The sequence below is a fragment of the Protopterus annectens genome, chromosome 9.part0 (genome assembly GCF_019279795.1).
Source record: "Protopterus annectens isolate FY-2018-M chromosome 9.part0, PAN1.0, whole genome shotgun sequence".
In the NCBI taxonomy this organism is placed as follows: Eukaryota; Metazoa; Chordata; order Ceratodontiformes; family Protopteridae; genus Protopterus; species Protopterus annectens.
The window spans coordinates 641072369-641085069 of record NC_056743.1 but is presented as its reverse complement, the minus strand read 5'-3'; the positions used below and the strand labels follow the sequence as shown (position 1 = coordinate 641085069).

General features: G+C 42.6%; 1 protein-coding gene across 1 annotated transcript in view; it reads right to left on the bottom strand.

The window, feature by feature from the left end:
• The window catches only part of LOC122811397 (complement C2-like), a 925867-nt gene that overhangs the window by 628434 nt on the left and 284732 nt on the right, over window positions 1–12701 (bottom strand). The window lies entirely within an intron of this gene.

Below are 12701 nucleotides of genomic sequence, written 5' to 3'. Positions count from 1 at the left end.
AACCAATGTATGTACATTGAGAAAGCAGTAGATTTTATTAATCCCATTACTAAACAATTATTTAATTTTAATACAGATACTAACTGTAATAGTAAGAACATTATATATCCGGCCAGATGCATAGCATGCCCTACGTTCTATATTGGGAAAACCAATAGGTTCCTGAAAGAACGCATCAGGGAACATGTCTATCATATTAGAATAGGCTTGGAGTTCAATGCTCTGGCCAAACATAATATGGACTTGGGTGCTGCACATACTTTTAAATTTAGTGTTATCCAAAAAATTGAAGTTAATATGCGAGGGGGTGATATAATAAATTACACTTTAGAATGTGAAATGAAGTGGATAATCAGATGTAGGGCTGACCAACCACCTGGTCTAAATGATAAGGTTCAAGTAAAACCTTTTTTAAGAAGGAGAAGGCTTAATAAACCTAAGCATTAGATAGGATTTTATGTGTAGGTCTGTGTTTATGTTTTAGTATTTTCATACTTACACCTATATGTGTTGCACAAAAATAATAAGTCATTAGTATTGTTTTAATAAATATGAATGTATTTATATGAAAACTCACATCATATTATATATTGTATTTTTTATGTTTTTATATGCTCATGGGATAGATTGTTATTTGCACCCTTATTAGTCATTTACTATTTTAATTCTGAGTAAAGTATATATATGCTTTTTTAATCATGGGATTAGCGCTTTATTGCATTTTTTCTATGGTTGAATGTTTGACCAATAGGAATGTAAGGAGGGATATTTAAAACTGCAAGTATGTTAAAATGTGTAAAAGTCTGAAGAAGCCTTCGGGTGAAAGCGCTTACTTGTGAATTAAAGGATCTGCTTTTTATACATCTTTATTTGGCGTTGTGAATACTTTCATGAAGACTGTACTACTCATTTACTGGTGATTTTACGTGTTTGGATTTTGTGCTATCAGATACCAGCTACATTTTATGCTTATTAGTTAATATTAAGATTGTTGAGATAAATAGCTCATTTTACTTCACTTAGGGTTGCCACTTTTTAATCGGGCAAAAGTGGGGCTTGGGGATGTGGCCAACATGACAGTGGCCACACCCTCTACCATGACATCACCACAGAAGTGGTGACGGAGATGCAGTTATGAGTACAACAGCTGGCTGGCTGCTGGGGTGGCTGGAGTGGCTAGCTGGATGGATGAATGGATGGATGGATGGATGGATGAATGAATGGCTGACTGGATGGAGTGGCTGGTTGGATGGATGAATGGTTGGCTAGGTGGTTAGATGACTGGCTGGATGAATGGCTGGCTGACTGGATGAATGGCTGGCTGGCTAGTTGAATGAATGGCTAGCTGGGTGGCTGCTGGAGTGGCTAGCTGGCTGGCTTCTGGAGTGGCTAGCTGACTGGCTGCTGGAGTGGCTGGATGAATGGCTGGCTGGATAGATGGATGAATGGCTGGCTGGCAGCTGCAGTGGCTAGCTGACATGGTGGCTGCTGGAGTGGCTAGCTATATGGATGAATGGCTACATGGATGGGTGAATGGCTACATGGATGAATGGCTGGCTGGATGTATACCTCTCAAATGTACAGATTTTCACAGAATGTCCAGATTTTCCCCTCATATGTTTGGTCTGTTTCTAATAAAATTGTGTAAGAACAATATTTAAAAAGTGTCCCTACTTTTGGAACCTTTGTCCTCTCATTATTTATGGCTTTGTCCAGCTGTTTTGTTCTAAGAGGTTGAGAGGTGTGGCTGGATGGATGGATGGCTGGATAACTGGCTCTGTAGCTGGCTGGCTAGCTCAGCTGTTTAAAAAAATGTCACGCTTTCATTTCATAGTGGCTGTAGAAGCGGTAAAACAAACCGCTCTATGGTCGTGATCTTTGTAGGGATCTTCCTGCCCCAATCCTCACCCCCTTCATCAATTGCAGCCAGTTGCTGTAAGGTTTAAAACACTGGGACGTAACAGGAAACAGCTCTGCCTGCAGGTCTGGGTTGGTGATATAACTGAATTGCCATGGAAAGCCAGAAGTAATTGCAGCTTTTCCATGGTGATTCAGTGCGATCGAAAAGTAGGACTTTTCAGGTCTCACTGCTTTGCACAGCGGGCAACAGGATAAGGTTGCTCAATTCGTGAGTGTCCCGATGACAATGGGACGGGTGGCACCCTTACTTTCAATGTGGCTTCTTTTTAAGAAAATATGTATTAATTAATGTATGTCATATCATGTCATTACATGTTTGGTGATATTATTTAATATCTAACTTAATTAATATTTAATTTCTGAAGAAGTCCAAATTAATTTGTCAGATGAAAGCACTAAAAAAAACAGTACATTTTGACAGTCTGGTATTTTACTACATTTTCACAAAGGTATATTTCATTCCATTTTTTTTTTCTTTTTATATACCAGTCCACATACTGTTTCTTATTTTGTTAACTTTGGAAGTTGTTAGAACATACCTCTCAAACTCTTAGCACAAGAAATCTGGACAAAGCCAAAATAAATGCAAGGACAAAGTTCCAAAAATAGGGACAGTTTTTAAATATTACATCTGATGTTAATCTTCGTTCATTCCTTACTGATGGGTTATCGGTTCCGTCCTCGGAACCGAGCCGGCCAATATCAAGCTCATGTAAACCAAACACTCTCGAGCCAAGGTCCTACCCAGAATGCTCTGCTCCCTGTTACTTCAGATCTTATTTGCCGCGTTGCTGAACAGCCGTGTCAAGCCACTCTCTCAGCTAAGTGTCTAATTGTTTGACAATTTATATATTGTTATTGCTCTAAATTCTTTTCTCAAAAGTTTATTCTAATATTTTCCTACCCTATCACACTAGTCTTTTCCCTTTATTACCCTTTTTTCTTACTTTGTGGTAATTCTCCATTACCATCATTGGTAATCCTTCCTTTTCTCTTTTTACCCTTGTCTTGGGTAGCCGTTATTCTTCCTTTTGCTACTGTGCTTCTTCTCCACACCAGCTATGCAGATAAGAAAAGTTCCATTGGTTACAAGCAGTGCAAGGATTGCAGCTGTAAGTTACTGCTTTTCGATGGCCATGGTTTATGTGTCTACTGTCTTAATGTGTCCCACTCGACTGTAGATCCTCCGTGTAGGATTTGTAAAAACTTCTCTACCAGGACTCCCAACGAGAGGAAGAATAAGTTAATTTTGAAAGGTCTCCTCAAGCCCCCTTTCTCTGAAGCTATTTCTGGGTCAGAGGACTCACCCCTCCTGTTAAACCCCATAAGAGGCATTCTTCCTCTTCTTCATCAAAGTCACTCCCTTCTTCTCCCTCTGGAGATCGCAGGGAGTCGACTCACAAGAAGGTGAAATTGATTACTACTCCATTGCTGCCACCTTTGACTCTGTAAGCTTCAGGCTCGGCACTGCCCAAAATGATCCTGACTACAGCCATGTCTCCTTTATCAATATCGGCACCAGAGTTCCCGGTGCAGACAACTACGGTTATAACAGTTCTGTCGCAACCACTAATGGCACCCTCAATACAGGTTCAGTCCCTTCGGCTCCAAATATGACTCTTCTGTACTCTATGGTGCAGACTTTTAAAGCACCATCATGTATTTTGGTGCAGTCCTTCTCGGCATCGTTATTATTGCCGGTGCAGACACTTTCCACTATGGCACTGTACCCTTCAGGGCAGACCTTTGCCTGTTCATAGGTTCATAGGTTCATAGGTTAGTACTAAGCTAACTGCCCTTGCGAGCCATTGTAAGCCTAGCCAATTATCCTTTGTGAGACTCAAACCCTGCACCTTGTCTTTGTAAGGCAAACACCTTAGCCATTAGGCCACCCCTATGGTGCAGACACCTTCAACTACTACAGCACTGACATCTTCGGCACAGAACTTTTCCACATCGTTTTCTTCAGTGCAGACTTTATCAGCTCCAAGCTCTGCACCTATTGAAATACCAAGGACCAAATATTCCCCTTCATTGGATCCTTTTGCAAGCAGTCAGTATAGTCCTTTCCTAGAAAGGCCAGAATTGCCTTCAGCCTTCTCCATGAGGTCGACCAAGAGTCTTTCTGAGCAGGATATGTTGCAGCTTGTTGACCAGTTGCTTGTGGCCAGAGGTCTCTCTCAACCGTCGATGTCCACGTTCCCTCATTCATGTGAGCATATTTTGCCTCAAACCCCAACGTATACTCCTCCTTCGACTTCCACTCAAGTCTCGAAGCTTATTACTCTGATAACAGCTTCCCTCCCTCCGACTCCAATAGTGGATCTCACTGAACCAGAGTCGTCCTTGTGGCCTTCGGTGCACTGGGCATCGGGCTCTTCTCAGGCCAGTGGCTGTGCCATTGGAGAGGGCATTCCTGGCTCCACGCCAATTTTTTCTATGGCACCTTCCAGGGATGCTCTCTCTCTTACGGTTCACGGTCCTCTTGAGACTCCTGGTCTGGAGGCGGGCTCGTTGGGGCTTGGTGTGACCCTGTTTCCGAGGTTGTCATGCTTGGTTCCAGGCTCCCATCCTTCCTTGGGTGGGTCAGCCTTCCAGGCCATGGAGAGAGCGCTTGCCTCCGCGGGCAAAACTCATTTGTAGGAGTCCTCTCCCCCCTCTGTGCCACAACTGCCACAAGCTTCAACTCCCAGATACTGGACACAAGAGCCTCAGGTCTCTCCTCCTCAGGAGACCCCCTCTTTGCTGTCTTCCCCAGAACCTCCCACTGAGGAAGCACCCCGCAAAGCATCGTGTAAGAGGAAGCACATGGACTCCACTGAGGAATCATTGACTGAAGATATGGATTTTGATGACTGGGAAGGGTCCCCATGGTCACCCTTTGATGAGGTGTCCTTTGGTGACATCCTCGAGATCCTTAGACAGAAGGGTGACTGGAAGCCCTCTAATACTTCCTCTGAGAAATCCGTATTCCTGCAGGATTTTCATGCCCAGCCCACTGCCTCCTAAGTCACCCTGCCTGCCGATGAGCTCATCCAGCTCATTGTCCAGCACACATGGAAGGCTCCTGATACCATGGAAGCGATACTTAAGAGGCCAAATAAAATATTATCACCCCTGCTGTGCACCCCCACTGGTCATGTGGTCTTCCAGTAGATGTTATGGTGGTGGCAGCTGCTACTAAGAAGATTTGGCAGAAGAGAGCCAAACTGTCCATCCACCCAATAAGGAGTCCCGGGCGATTGACATTTTAGGGAAGCATGTGTTTGCTTCATCAATCTTCGCCGTAAGGTCTTTGAATTATTTGGCACATTTTACCAGACTTCAGCGTGATCTTATCAACCAGCTCTCTGTAACCTTGGCAGGAGCTGTTTCTGACAAAGTCTGTGATAATGTGGCTTCTCAGATAGCCACCCTAGCATCCATTTCCATGTATTCCATGCGTCTTATTTTTATGCAATGGAAGGGGCAGCTAGAGCGGCAGCCGCAGGTATAGTCACCAGACGACATGCTTGGATGCACCTTTGTGACTTTGCGGACTCCTTTAAGGCTTCCTTCATGAATGCCCCTATAGATGCCATTTCTTTGTTTGGCCCTAAAGTCAAGGATACGCTGGCACAGTGTGAACAAGATGGCAAGACCTTGTCTGCCATTGGTGTCAGACACTCCACTTCTCAGTGATTCTATTCCAGAAATCAGAGGAGTGGAAAGATCTGGCACAAGAAATCACAGGGTTCTTTCTGGGATGCACATGCTGAGTTTTCCCCTAGAGACAGAGGGGGAAACTCCAATGGAAGATGCCCCTTTCGGGGCAGAGGAGGTCTGTGAAATGGGGGTTCCAGAGATTCTTTCTCTGGCCAACCCTATCAGTGCTCCTGAAGCGTTGCCCGACTGCTCACCTCTGGAAGCAGTCGGGGGTCATTTCTCCTTGTACGCTGCTGCTTGGCAAAACATAACAACTGACTCTTGGGTACAATGGAGTATATCCAGAGGCTATCACATCCCCTTCCATCTTTTCCCAGTCTCATCAAGAGTGTTACCCGATGTTCCACCCAGTCAAATGGTAACAGCAGCACACAAAATCAAAAAGCTGCTACAAAAAAAGAGTCATCCATATGGTCCCCACAGACCAGATAGGATCCGGATTTTACTCAAGGTTCTTTTTAGTGCTAAAAAAGACAGGGGGCTGGAGACCAAGTCTGGATCTCAGTACACTAAACAAATTTGTAAAAACAGAGAAATTCTGGATGGTCATGGTTCAGTCTGGCCTTCCTCTTCTGGAAGAATATGATTGGATGTGCTTTGTAGAACTTCAAGATGCATATTACCACATAAAAATGGATAAATGCTCAAGAAGATACCTCCGCTTCTGTATAGGAACCAGTCACTACCAGTTTTGAGCCCTGCCCTTTGGTCTCTCTACAGCCCCCAGAGTGTTCACAAAATGCATGGTAGTGGTTGTCATTCACTTGCGACTTCAAGAATTCCAGGCGTTTCTATATCTAGATGACTGGCTCCTTACTACCCCCACCAAGCGTCTACTGGAAGAAGCCCTGCAGTATACTCTCTTAACAGCTCTAAGCCTGGGAATCACTATAAACAGGGAGAAATACAACACAACCCCAACTCAGTCTTTAGAATTCATAGGGGTACTGTTGGACATGATAAATTGCACAGCATCCCTTCCAGAACACAGACTTCAGAGAAAAAGACAAGTTCAACTGCTGCTCTGTCACCACAAATCCCCAGCTCGATCTGTACTTCAACTATTGGGGTCAATGGCAGCTTCAGTTACCATTGTTCCTCTAGCCAGATTCCACATGAGACTTCTTCAATGTCTACTTCTCACTCAGTGGTACCCTCTACAGCATCCTTTGTCTTTTCAAATAAGTGTAACTCAGAGTTGCAAGCAAGATTTACTCTGGTGAACGTCTCGAAATCTCCAACAATGGTCTCACCCTTTCAACCCCCATCAACTGATAGCCACGGTGACCACGGACGCCTCCCTGATGGGGTGGGGGGGCTATGTCAGGGAAACTCGGTCCAAGGCACCTGGTCGGAGACAGAGGCCCTTTTGCATATCAATGTCCTGGAATTGAGGGCGGTGCTTCTAGCATTGCAAGCATTTCATTCCATCCTTCCTTCAGGGACTATTATGATCCAATCAGACAACATGTCAGTGGTCTGGTACATCAACAAACAAGGGAGCACCAGATCTTACTCGTTATGCCAAGAGGCCTTGAGAATATGGCAATGGGCGATAGCTCACAACCTCTTTCTGATTGCAATGCACATTCCCGGGAGCTCCAACGTGATAGCGGACAAATTGAGCCGGTGCATTCTACAGCCTCATGAGTGATCCCTCAATCTTCTGATAGCAGCAAAAATCTTAAATCAGTAAATCAGACCAACTGTTTCTAGCTTTTTCTGGACCTAGACGGGGTCATCCTGTATCAAAAGTTACATTGGCTTCATGGTTGAGAAATTGTATCACTTTTATCTACAACAAAACTATCTCACCTTGCCTCATAGAGTCAAAGCACATTCTACAAGATCTATGGCAACTTCAGCAGCTTTCCATGCTAAGGTTTCCCTCAGTAAAATATTTGCTCAGCTGCAACTTGGGCGCTAACCTCATACCTTTATTCTTCATTACAAATTGGACTTGGCCTCCAGAGGTAGAGCTTCCTTTGGCTCCATGATGCTCAGGAATGTCCTTCCATGAGGGCCACCCAGGTAGCTGGGGACTCTGTCCCATCAGGAAGGAATGAACGAAGATTAACAACATGAGATAAAGAAGTTATGTCTTACCATATTCGTTCATTCATTACTTCCCACCCTCCGTCCCCCTTCTGGAGGTTATTGGTTGATCTCATGCACTCCTTTTTTGTAGGTCTGTTATGTCCAGAGGTAACCTCTACTTTTATCTATCAACTTGCAAACTCAGTCTGAGGTAACAGTGAGCAGAGCATTCTGGGTAGGACCTTGGCTCGAGAGTTTTTGGCTGACGCGAGCTTGGTATTGGCCAGCTCGGTTCCGAGGACGGAACCGATAACCTATCAGTAATGAATGAACGAAGATCAACAACACAGATGGAATGTTATGGTAAGACATAACTTCTTTTTTTGTAAACATAAAACATTGTTCTGTATTAGCCTATATTTTCTGGAGGATTTTAAATCTGAAACTCAAATGTCTGTCATTATTTAATGATTTCAGTTTTCAGTGGCTTATCAGAAAAAACATAGTTTTTTTTGTCTGGTTTTCCAGTTCTGGTCACTGCTGTGGGGTGACCACCCTCCTCCTTTTGCAGCCAGACTTGGGATCATCCTTGGCATTGGAGGGAATTCTTTCAAGAGCTTTACAGCCATAACCCACTTCATGGACTTTATGGTTGAACGCCACCTATCGATCTACCTGAGGCTCCAGTGACTGATGCAAAGTCAACAGTCAAAGAGGTGAAATCAGCTATCAGAACACTGAGAAATGGCAAAGCACCAGTAATAGATCAGGTCACTTCAGAAGAAATCAAGGCTGAAGGTGATATCCTGCTCCACCAAGCCATGCACTGATCAAGCTGCTTTGGGTTACGGAACAAATACCATCAGCATGGAAGAAGACGATCATCATACCCCTCCACAAGAAGGGGGACAATAGAGAATTCAGCAACTATCGTAGCATCATCCTGCTCTCCACCATCGGCAAAGTCTTTATGAAGAGCATACATTCCAGGCAGCAGAAACACCTTGAGCAAACCAGCAGGGAAGAACAGGCCAGATTCCGACCAGAGGATGCCTCTATCAAATCTTCACCATCTGTCAGCTAATGGAGGAAAGAATCCAGTGTGGATAATATAAAGTTGTTGTCTTTATCAATTTCAAGTCTGCATTTGACTGTATCCATTGGCCTGCTCTGTGAAAGACATTGGAGACTGAGCACGTACCCAAGAAAATCAACAGACTTCTTCAAACATCATACAATGGTTCATCCAGCCAGGTGCGCATTCAAGACAAACTGTCTGAAGACCTTACCACCCAGATTGGGGTCTGTCAAGGGGATGTTGTCTCTCCACTGCTGTTCAACATAGTGATGGATGCCATCATGAGGAGAGTATTTGAGGGCAGAAGCAGAGTTCAGTCTGATGAAGCCCATTCTGTGACTGACCTGATGTTTGCCGATGACAGCACGATTTTCACATACAATGATGCTGAGTCCACAGATATCCTCAACATCACACACGTCATCCAATCATATGGCCTATGGATAAACATGGACAAAACCAAAGTGATGGCAACCGATGGGTCACAAGCCACCATCCACCTCGGGGGAGTTCAGATTAAACAAATGCAAGAATTGAAGTATCTGGATTCACTGGTCCAGGAGAAGAAGTTGACATCAACAGCTGAAATCCATAGCAGGATTGCACAAGACACAACAGCATTTGCCTCACTCAAATGGTGTCTGTGAAAGAGGACTTAACATCTCTATCACCACCAAGATTTGCCTTTTCTGGGCACTGACCTTGCCAATTCTCCTTTATGGGTCGGAAACATGGAACCTCCTCATGCCAGACCTGAACAAGCTTGAGAGTTTCAAATACAAAGCCTGCACCAAATCTTGGTAATCTTGCTTCATGACTGCATTAGAAATTAGAGCATCTGGACCAGATGAGATCAGCAGCCAATGATTAACGAACAGATCCACAGGAGGACGTGCTGGTTTGGACATGTGTACAGGATGGACAACTGCCACTTGTCATGCAGATTATTATGGAGAAAGCGCCCCCATAAACTGGAGATTTCACAAATCTGTACCAAAGAAGACTCGGGCTAAACTGGTTGAGGAAGACCTGAGAATCCGGTGACTAACTGGAGCCCAGAGGCATTGTGAAGGAAGTCCGGAATCCAGAGGCACCCACAAAGTGTACTGTGGGGTCAACCACCTCAGCCAGCTACCAGCTAGGGACAAAAGAAGAAAGAAGAAGAAGAAGACCAGAAACCACAAACTTATGAAGAAGAGAGTAAAAATATGAGGCAAAAATCTCGACAGTCTGTGGAAATCTGGACAGTTGAGAAATATGTGCTGGAACAACATTTTTGTTTGTTTGCTTTTTCTGAAGGATATGAAGTCTGAAATTCAAATGTATGCCATTATTTAGTTACTTCAAACCTCAATGATTCTCCAGAAAACCACATATTTTATGAGGGACAGACCAAAAATGTGAGACAAAAATTTGGACATTCTGTGGAAGTCTGGAGAGGAGTATCCATTCATAGTCTGTTACAGTTCATCCTCTATGCCCTCTGAAATTTGTATAAGGAACCAAAACATAATCAGTGAATATAAACATTCCGATAAACAAAAACTCCATTATGTTGCGAGACTTTAACTACCCATCAGTAAACTGGAATACATATAGCTCCTAGTGTAGTTTCTTCCCAAAAGTTCTCAGAGTTAACAAACAAAAACTCCCTGGTCCATTTGTTACCAAGCCCACTAGACAATATCATTTTCTACATCTGGTCCTAATGAATATATCTTCTTCATGAACTACTCTCCTGATATCTCCATCCCAGGTTAAGTGTTATCATACACTAGTGACTTTTACCTTTAAAATGTCTAATCCCACTAAAATTAATATCTAAGAATTCAAGGATTTTAATGAAATTTCAAAATTTATCTACAGCAGCAAATGGAATTCATATATACTAACATCATCAAATTTATGATGAAATTTCAAAATGTACTTACAGCAGCATTAACCCCCAATGTTGACATAGCAGGTAGAATCACTAAGGAATTTCATGTTCCCTTTGATAAATGTATATAACTAGCAGTACTAATCAGATCTAAAAACAATGGGAGATTTAAGAACAAAACACCCTAGTGGTCTACCAACATAAATACACTCCACAATAAAATACAAAAATTTTTAAAGTATACAGACAATCACAAGAACCCTTATATTAACATTATAAAAAGACTTGAAAAATATTGTTAGGTCTACTTAAACAGTCCATGAACATAGGTTAACATCTGAAGCCAAGAGCAATTATACATCCTTCTTTAGCTATGTTAGGAATCTAAGAAGTATCACCCAACAAAGTTATTTAGTGACAATAACTATTCAAACCCAGTAGACATGCCAGAATCCTGGCAAACAGATTCAGTGCAAAAATTTTCCCCAGAAATGCCACCCAAAGTTCACTTGTCCCAGGTACTCTCACTAAAGAATATATACTGAAGATTCTTTTCTATGACCAAAAATAATTTTTCCACAGAGTCACTCAATATATCTCGCTGTTTAATAAACTTACCAAATTCACTGTAGCAGAACTTGTCTTTATATTATATAACATGAGTTTAGCCACAGCAGCAGTGATGCTACTCCATAAAAGTGGCCCTACCACCTAAAAGTGGTTCTACCACTGACCTCAGGGATTATTGGTTCATCAGCCTGGTAGGTCTTATTTGAAAAGCCATGGAACATATTAAAATTAATATCCAAAATCTCTTCACTGGACCCACAGCAGTTTGGCTTTGAAAGTTAGATCCTGTCTAATAAATCTAGTCAACTTCTTTGAGAGGGTAACAGGCTATTGACATGGGTAATGCTGTCCAGACAGTGCACTTTGGCCTGGCCAAGGTATTTGACATTATCCTACATGACTGAATAATTAGTAAACTTAGTACATTAAAAATGCGTGGTAAAATGAGTAGCAAATTGGATAAAATATAGAAGCTGCACAGTGTGTGTGGCAGGTACCTTATCAGGAAGTGTAAAGGTGGCTAGAGGTGACTCACATGGTTCATTGTTGAACCTCCTCTGTTCGGCATTAACTTTTCTGCTCATCAGACTAGAAACACTAGCTAATGAAGTTTACAGAAGATTGCAGACTGAGAGTCACTATTAAGTCCCCTACTAATGCCCAAACCATTCAGCAAGAAGTTACATTTATGAATACATGGTATACTAAAAATAGGCTCAAATTAAATGCTAAAATGTACAGTATTCTCACATTTGGTAGACTGTCACAGCTTACAATATAAACAATATCCCACTTCAAAATGAAAATGTTGTGAGGGGCCTTGAGACAATGAGTGATAATTCCCTCGCCTTTGATTATCATGTGATGACAGTAGTCAGGAAGTCCTTCTGCCCAGCCCAACTAATTGCAAAGGGAATATCATTCAGATCTGAAGACGTCATTGTTCATTTATATTCAGCATTGATTAGCCCAGTTATTGAGTACAATGCCTCCTTTGGGATGTACCTCACAAGACATATCAAACAATTGGAAAGAATGCAGAGGTTCCTGACAAAGATTGCCTGCCTAAAAACCCTAACCAGCCAAAAAAATTTGGAAGCACTGCCTCTTTATTCAGTACCTTATTATACTTCTGAGGGGTTATCCTTGACTTGCTTTCCTTGCCATTAGGGACCCAGTGGTCATGAATCTATTATCTCCACAAATCAAATAGCCTCAGTAGTACCAGAACCAGGGATCTAAATCTTCATCAGCCAATAAATAAAGCATGACGGAGAGATACGTGCATCATACAGTGCCTCTTCTAATTCTGGAACAGACACGCCCCCTAAAAATTAAGCATTGTGATATACTACCTTCCTTCAAAATGGATCTGGATGATTGGATGAGCATTTACAAATTCACCCTAGGTTTGACCAGCCTAGCTGTCCTTGAGTGTGGTACAGTCTATGAGAGGGTACTGGCAAGGCATAACTGGTTACAAGACTTTGTTGCTTTGTATTTCCTATGACA